We start from the raw sequence: 14,500 nt of genomic DNA, 5'->3' as shown, positions 1-14,500 counted from the left end.
GGTCAGCCACCTGCAAGGCAAAAACACCCTACCGGCTGTCCTATCACTCTGGCCCCGATGTCAGTATTTTAATAACAACAACAACAACTTGGTCACGTTCATGATCCTCCTGTTGTTCATCGATTTGCTCGAGCAGGCCCAGTAACGTCTCCATTGGAGACTTTGTTGTTACTGTGTTTGGCATACGAATACGTCACGGGGAGCTTGCCAGGCTTTGCCATGCGGGCGAGATACTCTCGGAAGCTTGCCGGGCTCTCCGAGAGGGGCGGAGGAATCAAACTTGGGTTGGCCATGTTGGCCGCTTGTAAGGCAAACACCCTACCGCTTGTGCTATCACTCCAGCCCAACAACAATAACACATCTGGCAAATAGAATTAAAATATCAAAAGCAGAATTCCTCTCCTACCCATGCCCCTCCAGGCTGGAGCGATATCACAGCGGGTAGGGCGTTTGCCTTGCACATGGCTGACCAGGCCGACCCGAGTTCGATTCCTCCACCCCTCTCAGAGAGCCCGGCAAGCTACCGAGAGTATCTTGCCCGCACGGCAAAGCCTGGCAAGCTCCCCGTGACGTGTTCGATATGCCAAACACAGTAACAACAAAGTCTCACAATGGAGACATTACTGGTGCCCACTCGAACAAATCGATGAACAACGGGAGGACCGTGCTACAGTGCTACCCATGCCCCTCCAGACAAAAAGTTTCCATAGGAATGCATTCTTCCCCATGCTGACTGTCCGTGATTCATAGCACAAAGCCCTTCACACCTCACAAAACTATGCCGTGGAGTCGGGCACATGGGGCTTGGGTCTTGACACTGAGTGGACTGTCCTTTCCCTTGTCTGCGGTTAAGGGGGCTCAGGAATTCAGGGGGTCTGGGCTCTGGGCCTGATTTGGCTCAATTAACCAGCTGTCTGAATGTGAGAAAATTGCTTATCTGATTTCAATTGGTGTGTGTGTGTGTGTGTGTGTGTGTGTGTGTATGTGTGTGTGTGTAAAATGAGCATTAAAAAAGCTCTCTTGGGCCGGAGAGATAGCACAATGGGTAGGGCGTTTGCCTTGCATGCAGCCGACCCGGGTTCAATCCCCGGCATCCCATATGGTCCCCCAAGCACCACCAGGAGTAATTCCTGAGTGCGAAGCCAGGAGTAACAGGAGTAACCCCTGAGCATTGCTGGGTGTGACCCAAAAAGCAAAAAAAAAAAAAAAAGCTCTCTTGTAGGGGCTGGAGAGATAGCACAACGGGCAGGGTGTTCCCTTGCATGCGGCCAACCCGGGTTCGATTCCCAGCATCCCATACGGTCCCCTTAGCACCACCAGGAGTAATTCCTGAGTGCAGAGCCAGAGTAACCCCTGTGCCTCACCAGGTGTGATGCAAAAAAAAAAAATCTCGTTTGTCTGTGAGAATTCCAGGAGGTAATATAGTTGGGCTGGGCAGGCCGGGATCGCTACCCAGAGGGTGTGTACGGTGTGTGGTGATTTTTCCTTACCCGTTTCTTTCCTCTTAGCGCTCAGTGCATTTAATGATGAGGGGAACCCTGTGGTTCCGTGTTCTTAAACATACACGAATTTGAAGGCAGTTTTTTATGATTCTTAAATTAGGCATCCTTCCCCCATCAAGACAAAACAATAAGTCGTTTTCATTAAAATTAGGATGAAATTCCATTCTCCTCTCCATTGGCTACAATGGAGATGCATCACTGCTTTCGCTTTGTCAAGAATTTTGGGAAAATAATCACTGTCACTGTCCTCCCGTTGTTCACCGATTTGCTCGAGCGGGCCCAGTAACATCTCCATTGGAGACTTTGTTGTTACTGTGTTTGGCATATCGGGTAGCTTGCCAGGCTCTGCCGTGCAGGTGAGATACTCTCAGTAGCTTGCCGGACTCTCTGAGAGGGGCGGAGGAATCAAACTCTGGTCGGCGATGTTGGCTGCGTGCAAGGCAAAAGCCCTATTGCTGTGCTATCGCTCCAGCCCCAGGGAAAATAATACTCTATTTTTCATTTTATTTATTTATTTGCCATACCTGGTGGTGCTCAGGGCTAACTCAGGGATCACTCGTGGCAGTGCTCAGGGTCCATTCGGGGTACTGGGGATTGAACCCAGGTCGATAGCCTACAAGGCAAGTGCCCCATCTCTCTCTCACCAGAATGGGCTTCTCTTGACCCAGATTTGGTTGACAGGTTCATTGATACTTTATTTCTGGCTTTGATTTGGTTCGGCACTATCCCCAGTGGTGGTTGGGGATACCCCTGCTCCATGCTCTAGGCCCAGGTGGTGCTGGGGGTGAAAGCCTGAGCCTGCCACATGCAGGTGATGCCCATTGGTTGAGTCCCTCTCAGCCCTGAGACACTTGTTGTGCGGGTAAGCTGGGGACAGTGTCAGTGACACCTGTTAGTCCCAGAGATGGAAGAGAGAGGCACGAGTGTGTTCAGAGCGGCAGCGTTTGTAATAGGGAAACCTGGATCCTGTCAATTGTTCATGGTTGTCTTGACATGAAATAATTATCGTCTATCCTCATAACCGGGTACAGTGAAACTACCAAAAAAAGAATGAGGTGATGGGGCCAGAGGGGGAGATAGTACAGTGGGCAGGGTGCTGCCTTGAGTGCAGCCAGCCTGGGTTCAATCCCCAGCACCCCATCTGGTCCCCATGAATGATTCCTGAGTGCCGAGCCTGGATGGATGAGCCCTGAGCAGTGCTGGTACAGCCCCAAGGCAAAACCAGAACGAAGCAAAAGAAGATGAGCATGTTCTAGTACTGAGTGTAAAAAGGAAAACAAAACAAAACAAATATTGCAAGAATATCTGAAATGTGGTCCCTCTTGGGAGGAAAGCCACCTGCGCGTAAATAGCTTAATGTGAGAAGCTGGGGGTGGGAGAGGGGCACAGAGCCAACGTTCTTAGTGCCCGTCTGTGAGCAGTGGGGTGGGGTCAAGAGAAGGGTCTTCTACTCTCGCACTTGGATGGTGTTTACATTGGTCAAATCAGCATGATCTTTCATTTAAAAAAAAAAGAAAAAGAAAGCCCATAGAGAAGAAAAATACATGGCAGCCCCCACCCACGGCCAGCTCAGTGGGGGCACATCCGCACCCCTCCCCACAGGGCCGAATGTGGCCCCACTGTGCCACTGCTACTGGGACCCCTGGTCCCACAGCAAAGCACAGACCAGGTGTGTGCATGCACTGCAGCTAAGTCTGTGCCCGCGGCACCCGGGCACGCCAACCCTGGGCACTGCTCCAGCAGACGGAGAGAGAGGGCAAGCTCCGCAGCACCCGACCTGCAGGTAGAGCTCAAAGCCATCCCCCCTCCTCCTCTTCTTCCTCTTCTCCTCTTCCTCCTCCTCTTCTTCCTCTTCTCTTCTGCCTCCTCATCCTCTCCTCCACCTTCTTTCTCCTCCTCTTTCTCTTCCTCCTCTTCTCTTCATCCTCCTCCTCTTCCTCCCCCTCCTCCTCCTCTTCTTCCTCCTCCTCCCCTTCTCCTCCTCTTCTTCCTCCTCCTCCTCTTCTCTTCTCCTCCTCTTCCTCCTCCTCCCCTTCTCCTACTCCTCCTCCCCTTCTCCTCCTCCTCTTCCTCTCCTCCTCCTTCTCTTCCTCTTCCTCCTCCTTCTCCTCCTCCTCTTCTTCCTCCTTCTCTTCCCCCTCCTCCTCTTCTTCCTCCTCCTTCCCTTCTCCTCCTCTTCTTCCTCCTCCTCCTCTTCCTCCCCCTCCTCCTCCTCTTCCTCCTCCTCCTCCCCTTCTCCTCCTCCTCTTCCTCTCCTCCTCCTTCTCTTCCTCTTCCTCCTCCTTCTCCTCCTCCGCTTCTTCCTCCTCCTCCTCTTCTCTTCCTCTCCTCTTCCTTTCCTCCTCCCCTTCTCCTCCTCCTCTTCCTCTCCTTCTTCCTCCTCCTCCTCTTCTTCCTCCTCCTCTTCATCCTCCTCTTCCTCCCCTCCTCTTCTCCTCTTCCTCCCCTCCTCTTCTCCTCTTCCTCTCCTCCTCCCCTTCTCCTCCTCTTCTTCTTCCTCCTCCTTCTCCTCCCCTTCTCTTCTTCCTCCTCTTCCTCCTCCTCCTCTTCTTCTTCCTCCTCCTCCTCCTCCCCTTCTCCTCCTCCTCCTTTCCAGCCTCCCCCTCCTCCACCTTGTGCCCACAACTTTGTCTTTGCTTCAGGCTTATTCCCCACCGTACTCAGGGATCACTCCTTTCCTCTCCTTCCTTTCGCCTTCCTTCCTTCCTTCCTTCCTTCCTTCCTTCCTTCCTTCCTTCCCTTCTCTTTCCTCCCTCACTTCCTTTTCTTTTCCCCTTTCTTTTCCTCCTTCCTTCCTTCCCTCCCTCTCTCCCTCTCTCCCTCCTTTCCTCCCTCCCTCTAAAGAAAGGACGCTGAAAGCTGATTGGGTCTCGTGTGCCAGAGCCCTTCTCCCCCCAAGGGGGGACCTAGGTGGCCCTTCCCAGCCCTGCCCAGCTCCCCTTGGACCCTCCCTTAGGAGTTCGCCCACGCTGGCTGCTGGCCTGAGAGCAGCAGGATGTGGAGGTTTGTCTTGGGGGTGGGAGCTCTTGGGGATGAAATTCCTCTCCCACCTTCCTGCTGTCTGGGGGTTGGAGCCGGGGCCTTGGCAGCCAGTGTTTTATTGCCGGCAGGTGTCCCAGTGCCCTGTAATCAGAGCCTTGGGTGGGTTCTCTCACAGCCCTCACCTGGAGATGAACCCAGCTGCGCTGCCTGGCTCCCCGGCTCCCCAGGGTCTGCCCCACTGCTGGCTCCCCGAGGGGCCTCGCAGGCTCCGGACACTTCCTGTGCGGTTCGGGGGTCGCTCTCAGCAGTTCTCTGGAGCCCACGTCCCCCCCTACACGCAGAGCTGGGGACGCCAGTCCACTGAGCATACACACCCAGAGAACAGGGGCTTCCTGGGGCTGGGGCGGCTCGGAGGGCTGGCGCACAATGCTTGTGTCCCAGGCCCTCTGGGGGTGCCCCCTCCCCTGGGAAGCCCAAACACTGACAGAGGCTGTTCCGCCCCGCTCCTCAGAGCACGCAGTGCCCGAGACTGTGAGGTCATGTCCTCCTGCGAGAGGACAGCCCCGGGTACCTGCACCAGGCCCCGGATGGAGGGTGGCACTCCGGGCAGGGACCCCAGTCTCAGGAAGCTGCTTCCTGCCACTGACAGTCACACCCACGCTCAAGATTCTCCCCCCTCCCCTCCTCTACCTCCCTCCTCCCCGGACCCCTGCCTGCACCCCTTCCTGCTCTGACTTCTAGGGACTCCTGCTAAGAAGCTCCAGGCACTAGGTCTGCCTTGTCTCTGGGTGGGGCAGGTGCCCGGGTTGTGGATCCCCACTGGCAGATGGAGGGGTCTCACACACACACACACACACACACTGCGTGGTGGCCCTTGGTGAGGGGACATAGCAGGAGGCAGCTCTGTGCTGACACGTGCATGCTTGCTAAGTGACACTCTTTTTTGTTTGTTTAGTTTTGGTCTTTTGGGGTCACACCGGATGATGCTCAGGGGTTTCTCCTGGCTCTGCACTCAGGAATCACTCCTCGCAGTGCTCGGGGGAACCTATGGGATGTCAGAGATCCTGGGTCGGTCCTATGGGATGTCAGAGATCCTGGGTCCGTCGGCAGAGTGCAAGGCAAACACCCTCCCCCTCTGTGTTATTGCTCCAGCCCCAGATGATGCTCTTTTTTAAAAGGTAAAGGTAAAGGCCCTCCCGTTGATCGTCGATTTGCTCAAGCGGGCCCAGTAACGTCTCCATTGGAGACTTTGTTGTTACTGTGTCTGGCATATCGAATACTCTCGGTAGCTTGCCGGGCTCTCCGAGAGGGGCAGAGGAATCGAACTCGGGTCGGCCATGTTGGCCGCTTGTAAGGCGAACGCCCTACCGCTGTGCTATTTTAATTTTTTTTTTTTGGTTAGGCGGGAACAATTGCAGCTGCGTGGAGGGGTTCGTGGGTGCTGCTGGATGGTTAGAGCAGAGGTACATGGGGCCCGGGGGCAAACCCAGGATCTCAGGCATGCAGCTCGACCACTGAAGTCACATTCCTGGCCCAGTGTTTAACGTGGTATCAGTATTTGCTCCATCTGTTCTCCGTCCAGTTCCATCTTGCTCAAGTTTTAGTTTATTCAGTAATGGACTTCCTCTGACTCATATTCCAGCGCATGAAACAATTGTGTGTTTCCGTTTTATTTATTGTTTGTTTGTTTTTAGAGTGGGGGAGGGGGGCTCTAGGTTATTCCAGGCAGTGCTCAGGGCTTACTCCTGACAGTGCAGTCAGGGATCACTCCTGGTGGGGCTTGGGGGACCCTGTGGGATCAGCCATGGGCAAGGCAAGTGCCCTCCCCACTCGGGACAGAGGATACTCCATTATCTCAAACAATTTCTGGTTCTTCTGCTCATTGGGCAGCATCCCTGGATGCAGTGCGAGAGGTGGCAGGAGCATGGAGAGCAGAGGTGCGGGCCATGGCACACGTGGGGGCACTGGGATTCAAACTTGTGTCCTCAAGCTTGCAAGGAAGGCACCAGAGCCACTAAGCTTCCTCCCGCTCCCCTGGCTGCCTGTTTGGAGTCATCCCAATGGGACCGAGCCTAGGTCTAGTTTGGACCTTGTGTTTCACCTTCTTACCCTGCCAGTTTTCTTGAGTTTCTGGGACAGGACTGTAAGAGCCCGGATTTTGCGTTTCTAGAACCTTTTATTCCGTGGAGTCTCAGCCTTGTTGTAAACTCCGCAGCCTAGGGGCAGGCACAGGGATAATGAAGAATGTGTCCTTCATCCTTCAGCCATTCTTGGTTGGGGTAATTGCAGATACTGTGTTATGTTAAGTCATTTTCACCTTTTTTAAAAAAAATTGGATATTTGACTTATTTTCATTGGGCTGAACCCATGCTTTGCTTGCAGAAAGCCTTGGTTCCATCCTGAGCACCACACGGTTTTCCAAGCACAGAACTGGAGTAAGGCCCCTGAGCAAAATAAATACATATAGCATCTCTACAAGGAATAAAGGATAAATAAAAGGGGGCCAGAATGATAGCCCAGTGGGTGGGGCACTAGCCTTCCAGACGGCTGACCCGACTTCAATCCCTGGCTCCCTGAGCTCTGCCAGGAGTGAATCCTGAGTTCAGAGCCAGGAGTAACCCCTGAGCATTGTGGATGTGGCCAAAAAACTTAAAAAAAATAGTAGAAGCCTGACCGACTCTGTACTTTAGACCATTAAGAATATACTAAGCCCCCTCTCCCCTCCTGTTTGCCCTCAGTGGAATTAAAAACAGTGGGATTAGGGGCTGGAGTGATAGCACAGCGGGTAGGGTATTTGCCTTGCATGCAGCTGACCTGGGTTCGATTCCCAGCATTCCATATGGTCCCCCAACACCGCCGGAGTAATTCTGCGTGCAAAGCCAGGAGTATCCCCTGAGCATCGTTGGGTGTGACCAAAAAAAAAAAAAACAGTGGGATGAGCGATGAACGACCTGAAAGATCCCTCAGTGGTCCAGAGCACATGCGTCAAGTGCCGAAGGCCCCAAGGTACACACACACACACACACACACACACACACACACACACACACACACACACACATTACAGCGCCTTCAGCACTGTTGGGTGTGGCTTCAGGGTCCCCGGTCACCAGGCCCAGGGAGAGACCATCCAGGCCAATTAGCTAAATATGTCAGGAGTACTTGGAAGACCCACCCACAACCCCTCAGTAACAAACAAGCAAAAAGCAAAACAACCCTGAGGGTCCTTCTTTCTCTTTCTGAGCAGAGGACTTTACCACTGACCTACTGACCATTGGTTGTGACTCTCTTGCCCTGGAAGCAGTTAGGACTCACTCAGGGAAAGACAGGAGTGTTCTGGAGGCTTTTCCTGAGGAAACAGCGGCGCTGCTGGTTCCTGGCCTGGGCTGGGCCCTCTGGCGGGCAGTGGGTGCCCCCTCCCCCAAACCCAGGCTCCTCTGACACTTATCCCTGTAGGCGCAACCTGGCAGGTCTCGCCCTCCCGGCCCTCCTGCAAACATTCTAAGTATCATCTCCAGCCTGTTCGTGAGCAGTCAGCAGCCCCGGGCTTTAGAGTCAAGATCCCTCGTACCATCAAATACAAGAGCGGTTCCCATCCGGGAGGGCACAGTTCTACATGGTAACGTGTGGTAAAGGATAAAACACATCTCTAGAAGCTCGGGTATGTCAGGTGTCCTCGAAGCAGTTAATCGTGCAGAGGAAACTCCTCCCGCCACCATGAGCCGAAGGAGAAGAGTTACAGGCTGAAGGAGCACAGGGACAGACAGGCTTCATGGTACCTGGCTCCAGAAAGGTGTCCCCTTGGGGACATCCAAGATCGCTCACCTCTGCCCCTCGCCCGCTCAAGGCACTTGCAGGCCTGTTTATTTCTGCCCAACTGGCCTCTCGTGATGTGGCCTCTACCGACCTCGTCGTCCACTCTGGCTCCATGTGGCCTGACACAGCCTCTGTGCTTGTCCATCTTGAGTCTTTGGGGCAGTAGTGGTCAGCCTGCTCCCACAGATCCTCTGGGAGTCCAAGCCTGGAATTCTGGGCATCAGATTGGATGGGGAACTTGCAAGTGGAATCTTGCATTTTTTTTTTTTCTCTTAAAGCTACCAGCACCAACGAACACACGGGGGCCGGGGCCATAGTACAATGGGTTGGGTGCTTGCCACACACACGGCTGACCAAGGGTCACTCCCCAGCACCCCATACAGTGCCCGGAACCCTACTGGGAGTGATCTCTGAGTGCAAAGCCAGGAGTAAGTCCTGAGCACCACTGGGCGTGGCCCCCAAACAAAACCCCAACCCCCCCAAAATCACCACATAGTAGCATTCAGTAACGCTGTTGCCAGTGAATTAGAGGATTTCTTATAATTGCTGTAAGGCACTCCAATGCAGTTAACTGTTTATTCGGCTTACTCTGTTTGAAATTATGGCAGGATTAGACCTAAGCCTCCAGTTTGTAATTTCATGTTTGTGGGTGTGTTTTTTTTTCCTGGTTCTGGAAATCAAGTCCAGGGTCTCACACATCCAAGTCAAGTGTTCTCACCGTGCTATGCACTCCCCAGACTTGCCTTCCCCCAGGTCTTTATTGTTAATTTGATAAAGTACTTGTAGCGAGTAGTATATCACATGTTGGTCTTTCATATGTGAGTTTTAGTTCACTGGTTTCCTTTGTAATATGCTGTAATACGCTGTCCTCCTGTTGTTCATCGATTTGCTCGAGTGGGCCAGTAACATCTCCGTTTTTTTTTTTTTTTGAGACCTGTTGTTACTGTGTTTGGCATATCAAATATGTCACAGGTAGCTTGCCAGGCTTTGCCGTGCAGGCGAGATACTCTCGGTAGCTTGCTGGGCTCTCCGAGAGGGGCTGGAGGAATCGAACCCGGCTTGGCTGGGCTGGCTGCATGCAAGGCAAACGCCCTACCACTGTGCTATCGCTCCAGCCCTCCTATACATTTTACTTTATGTGGTGTGTGTGTGTGTGTGTGTGTGTGTGTGTGTGTGTGCCAGGTTCAAACCTAGGGCCTCCCACCTGAGGAATCCCAGGGGCTTTTCCCATCTCTGTCCCTGGGTGTAGCTGACAGTCCAGTGGCAGGGGTCACATTCTGACCTCAGACAATTGACCTGTCTTCTCTCTCTTTTGTGCATTGGCGGGGGAGGGGTGTGTGTGTGGAGGGGATGTGTGCACACCCAGCGGTGCTCAGGGGCCACTTTCACTGTGCTGGGGGTCACTCCCGGCTGTGCTTGGGAGACTGTGTAGTGTCAGGGATCCAGCCCTGTACTGTCTCTCCGGCCCCCTGTGCGTGTTCCTTCCTTTGACCGTTTGGGGAACGTACTTAGCTGTCCTCAGGGCTAACTCCTGGCTCTGCACTCAGGGATCACTCCCAGTGGGACTTGGGGGAACATATGTGGTGCCGGGATTGGCCACGTGCAAAGCAAGTGCCTTACCTGCTGTGCTGGCGACACTGCCCCCTGTCCCTGCACCCCACCCTGTATTTGAAAAGGATCCCCAGATTTCACTAGATTCCAGTGAAGTCCTTGGCACCAGAAAGGGTTACAAAACCATGTTCAAGGGCTGGAGAGATAGTACAGCTGGTGTTGACCATGCACACAGACTAGCTAGGCTTAATCCCTGGCATCCCGTATGGGCCCCCTGAGCACCACCTAAGTGACTCCTGAGCGCAGAGCCAGAAGTAACCCCTGAGCATCGCTGAGTGTGACCCCCCCCCCCAAAAAAAAGAAACAAGGGAAAGAAACCATGTTCTATGACTTTGGGGTCACAGACCCGATGCTATTGGGCAGGTGAACATCCTTTATCCAAATGGGGCCCACCCTTTGAGCCTGACCTTCAAAGAGCCCCCAGCAGCCAGGGGTGCTGAGGTTGACACAAATTCAGAGAGCTCCCTGGTGCCAGCCCTGGGCAGCCCCTGGACAGTGAGGGATGCGGTAATAGCACACCCAGCTCTGAGACTGGGCCGCCTTGCCAGACTGCAGGGGCGAGTGCCCGGTCCCCAGGGTTGTTCTTCAGCTTCTTGTTCCTCGTGAGAAATTGGCTCTCAGGGGCCAAACAGGCACAGTAGAAACCGGTCCCCAGCCCCGGGAAGCTCCAGCTGAAGGCAGAGGCCGCGATTGAACCCTGGGCACATCCTTCAGGCCTTCAGCACGGACCTTTTACTCCAGGAAGGTGCAGCCTTACGGAGCAGCTAGGAAGTCAGCAGGTTAAAAATGAGGTGAGGCGCGGGGCCGGAGTGATAGCACAGTGGGTAGGGTGTTTGCCTCCCATGTGTCCGACCTGGGTTCGATTCCCAGCATCACATATGGTTCCCTGAGCACCGCCAGGAGTAATTCCAGAGTGCAGAACCAGGAGTAACCTCTGTGTATCGCTGGGTGTGACCCAAAAAGCAAAAAAAAAAAAAAAAAAACACCAAAAAACGAGAGTGAGATGTGTGTGTGTGTGCATGCCTGACTGTGGCCACTTCCTCTCCGCTGTCATGGGCTTGTGCAGGCCTGGACTAATTGACAGAAATGACTGGAAGGCTGTGGTCCAAAGCCATTTTTGCTGACTACAAGCAGGGGTCTCCGTAACCAGAGGAAGCACACAGCTCTTCTTAAAATTGAAGGTGTTCATGCTCGGGTTGAAACTGAATTCTATCTGGGCAAGAGATGTGCTTACGGATACAAAGCAAAGAACAGCATGGTGACTCCTGGTGGCAAACCTAACAAAACCAGAGTGACTTGGGGAAAGGTGACCTGCGCTCATGGAAACAGTGGCAGGGTTCGAGCTAAGTTCTGAAGCAACCTTCCTGCTAAGGCAATTGGTCACAGAATCCGCGTGATGCTGTATCCGTTAAGAATAGAAGCTTACTAAAAAGTAAATAAATAAAGTGTAGGTTTTTTTTTTTCTTTTTGGATCATACCCGGCTAGTAACCCAGAGTAACCCCTAGCTCATGCACTTAGGAATCACTCCTGGTGGTGCTCGGTGGACCATATGGGATGCTGGAAATCGAACCCAGGTCGGCCGCATGCAAGGCAAACGCCCTACCCACTGTGCTACTGCTAAGCCCCAAGTATAGCACTGTAATACTGCACTGTCCTCCTGTTGTTCATCAATTTGCTCAAATGGGTCCAGTAACGTCTCCATTGTGAGACTTGTTGTTACTGTATTTGGCATATCGGATACGTCACTGGGAGCTTGTCAGGCTTTGCGGTTCGGGGGAGATACTCTCAGTAGCTTTCCGGGCTCTCTGAGAGGGTCGGAGAAATCGAACCTGGGTCAGCCTGGACGGCTGTGTGCAAAGCAAATGCCCTATCGCTGTGCTATTGCTCCAGCCCCTCCAAGTGTAGATATTAAAAAAAAATTAGATGCAGTGATTTGTTAAGTGAGTTGGCAGGAGCCAGTGCTCTCATTGATATGGTCGGGGGATCAGGAGGGACAGTAAGGTGAGAGGGTGTGTGTGTGTGTGTGTGTGTGTGTGTGTGTGAGAGAGAGAGAGAGAGAGAGAGAGAGAGAGAGAGAGAGAGAGAGAGAGAGAGGCGGGGGGGGGGGGCGGGACGGTGGCGGAGGCGATGCCCTTTCGCCCTGCCAGTTAGTGCGGCCTGCCAGGAGGAGGAAGTCTGCGTGCCTGTTTATCTAGGTTCTTACAGGCTATTTGTAGAAAAGAGAAAAAAAAAAAAAGAAAAAGAAAAAAGAAGGGGCTACTGTTGACTCAGGCCGCGTCTGCTCGGCGGCCCCCACCGCGCCCCATTCCTCACATATCCAGCTTTGTTTTATAATGCTCGGCCCGCGCGTGTTGACTGCTCTCAAAGGCCCCAGTGTGTGGCTGGCCTTGAAGAACAATTATTTGTTTATGTGTCTGACTCCCCGGCCAGACCATGAGCTCCTTGAAGGCAGCGAGCCGGGTCTCGTCCTGTGGACGCCGCGAGCTCGCCGGCAGACTCGGCCATCGCGTGGGGTGAGCGAGCCGAGATGGGCAGGGGCCGAGTGTGTGCGGGGGTGTCACGTCCTCGAAGCCACGCCGCCGTCACAGCAGGCCGGGCGTGACTGCCAGCGCCCAACCAGGCACCTCTCGGACAGACGCGCGTGAGGCAGGACACACACGCTCCCCAGTGGCACATCCCATGGTACCCGGAGAGAGGCCCAGGTGGAGGTAGATCATCCAGGGGTCAGAGATGGGCAGGAAGCCTCTGAAATAAGCCTCTTTCCCCTTCCCCCCATTTCTTCCGAGTACCTGAGATCTCTTAGGATTTAAAAATATATATTTTGGGGGCTAGAGCAATAGCACAGCGGGTAGGGTGTTTGCCTTGCACGCGGCCGACCCAGGTTCGATTCCCAGCATCCCATAGGGTCCCCTGAGCACCACCAGGGGTAATTCCTGAGTTCATGAGCCAGGAGTAACCCCTGTGCATCGCCAGATGTGACTCAAAAAGCCTATATATATATATATATATTTTTTTTTAATAGAATCACAGTGAGATACACGGTTCACGTTATTCATGATTGGGGCTCAACCCTGCAGTGTTCCAACCCCGTCCCTCCACTTGTATACGTTTCCCTCCACAAATGTCCCCAGTTTTCCTCCCACCCCACATTTTTCTCTGTCTGTCTGTCTGTCTCTCACTTTCCTTTTTCCCTTTCAGGCCCTGTGGGTTGCATTGCTGTTACTGAAAGGATATCACGCATATCCCTTTCCCTCCTTCCAGCACTCAGTTCTTGTCCGGAATGATCATTTCCGACTGTCATTGTCAGAGTGGCCCCTTCTCTCTCCTAGCTTGCCCCCTCCCCCTTGGTGGCAGCTTCTACCATGGACCAGTCTTCCTGGCCTTGTTTCCACTGCCTTTGGGCGTTATTCACATATTGTGCTTTTGTTTCTTTTTGCATCCCACACTTGAGTGTGATCATTCTGTTTGTCCTCACTTGGAACTCTGAGGGCTTCCAAGCAGGCCTCAGGAGACCCCGAGGCCCCACCAGTGATTCCCAGACAATTGGACAGTGGTCCAGTGCCAGGACCTGAGGATGCTGTGCCCCGGATACCTGAGCTACCCCACCACCACCACCAGGGCCAGGCACCTGCAGAGTTGTACCCGGCAGTGCTTGGGATCAAGTGATGCTGGGAACTGAACCGCCCTAACCACTGCACCACCGCCCAGCCACTGGCTTGGGGTTCTCAAGGGAACTGAAAAATTACTTTACACAAATTCCATCTCCCTCCCCCCAGTTTCAGCAATGTGTGGAATTAGACCCAGATCTCAGGCACGCAGTGTGGATACTCTGCCTCTGAGCCACTTCCCCGCCCATAAGTTCTCGTTTTATTTTATTTTTTTAATTTATGGAGTGATAGCACAGCGGGTAGGGTGTTTGCCTTACACACGGGCGACCTGGCTGACCCAAGTTCGATTCCTCTGCCCCTCTCAGAGAGCCTGGCAAGCTACCGAGAGTATCTCGCCGGCACGGCAAAGCCTGGCAAGCTCCCCGTGAGGTATTCGATATGCCAAACACAGTAACAACAAGTCTCATGATGGAAACGTTGTTCATAATAATTTATTACATTCAATGTTCCAATGGGCTGGAGTGATAGCACAGCGGTAGGGCGTTTGCCTTGCACGCAGCCAGCCCAGCCGAGCCGGGTGCAATTCCTCCGCCCCTCTTGGAAAGCCCGGCAAGCTACTGAGAGTATCTCGCCTGTACGGCAAAGCCTGGCAAGCTACCCGTGACGTATTCGATATGCCAAACACAGTAACAACAAGTCTCAAAATGGAGACATTACTGGGCCAGCTTGAGCAAATCAATGAACAACGGGAGGACAGTGTTTGTTTTTTTTGTTTGTTGTTCCAATACCAATCCTAGTACCATTCCACCGTCCCACCATCATATTTCGAGTATTTCCACCCTGACACCCAAAGCCTGCCCCCCAAAGCAGGACCTCAATAATTTATTTTGTATTGCTTATTATGAATAATCTGCTAAAAATGCGTCCCAAAATTTTCCTTAGAGGAAAGTGTGTGAAGACTGTTGTGTCTCACCCCGGAA

At 53.2% G+C, this 14,500-nt stretch overlaps 2 protein-coding genes and 1 pseudogene across 2 annotated transcripts in view; all 3 read left to right on the top strand.

Moving 5' to 3' along the window:
* ATG9A (autophagy related 9A) overlaps positions 1–12,329 on the top strand; it is a 173,259-nt gene extending 160,930 nt beyond the window's left edge. The window contains exon 15 of the transcript XR_008792084.1: positions 12,319–12,329. The gene's annotated coding sequence lies outside the window, so the exon portion shown is untranslated. The remainder of the gene's footprint in view (positions 1–12,318) is intronic.
* Positions 1–14,500, top strand: part of NHEJ1 (non-homologous end joining factor 1) — a 117,711-nt gene that overhangs the window by 83,012 nt on the left and 20,199 nt on the right. The window lies entirely within an intron of this gene.
* Positions 10,998–11,340, top strand: LOC130021136 (60S ribosomal protein L35a-like; annotated as a pseudogene).

This window comes from Sorex fumeus, unplaced genomic scaffold, assembly GCF_029834395.1.
Source record: "Sorex fumeus unplaced genomic scaffold, SorFum_2.1 ptg000014l, whole genome shotgun sequence".
NCBI lineage: Eukaryota > Metazoa > Chordata > Mammalia > Eulipotyphla > Soricidae > Sorex > Sorex fumeus.
Note: the sequence above shows the minus strand (reverse complement) of the source record. Positions and strands in the feature narration are given on the sequence as shown.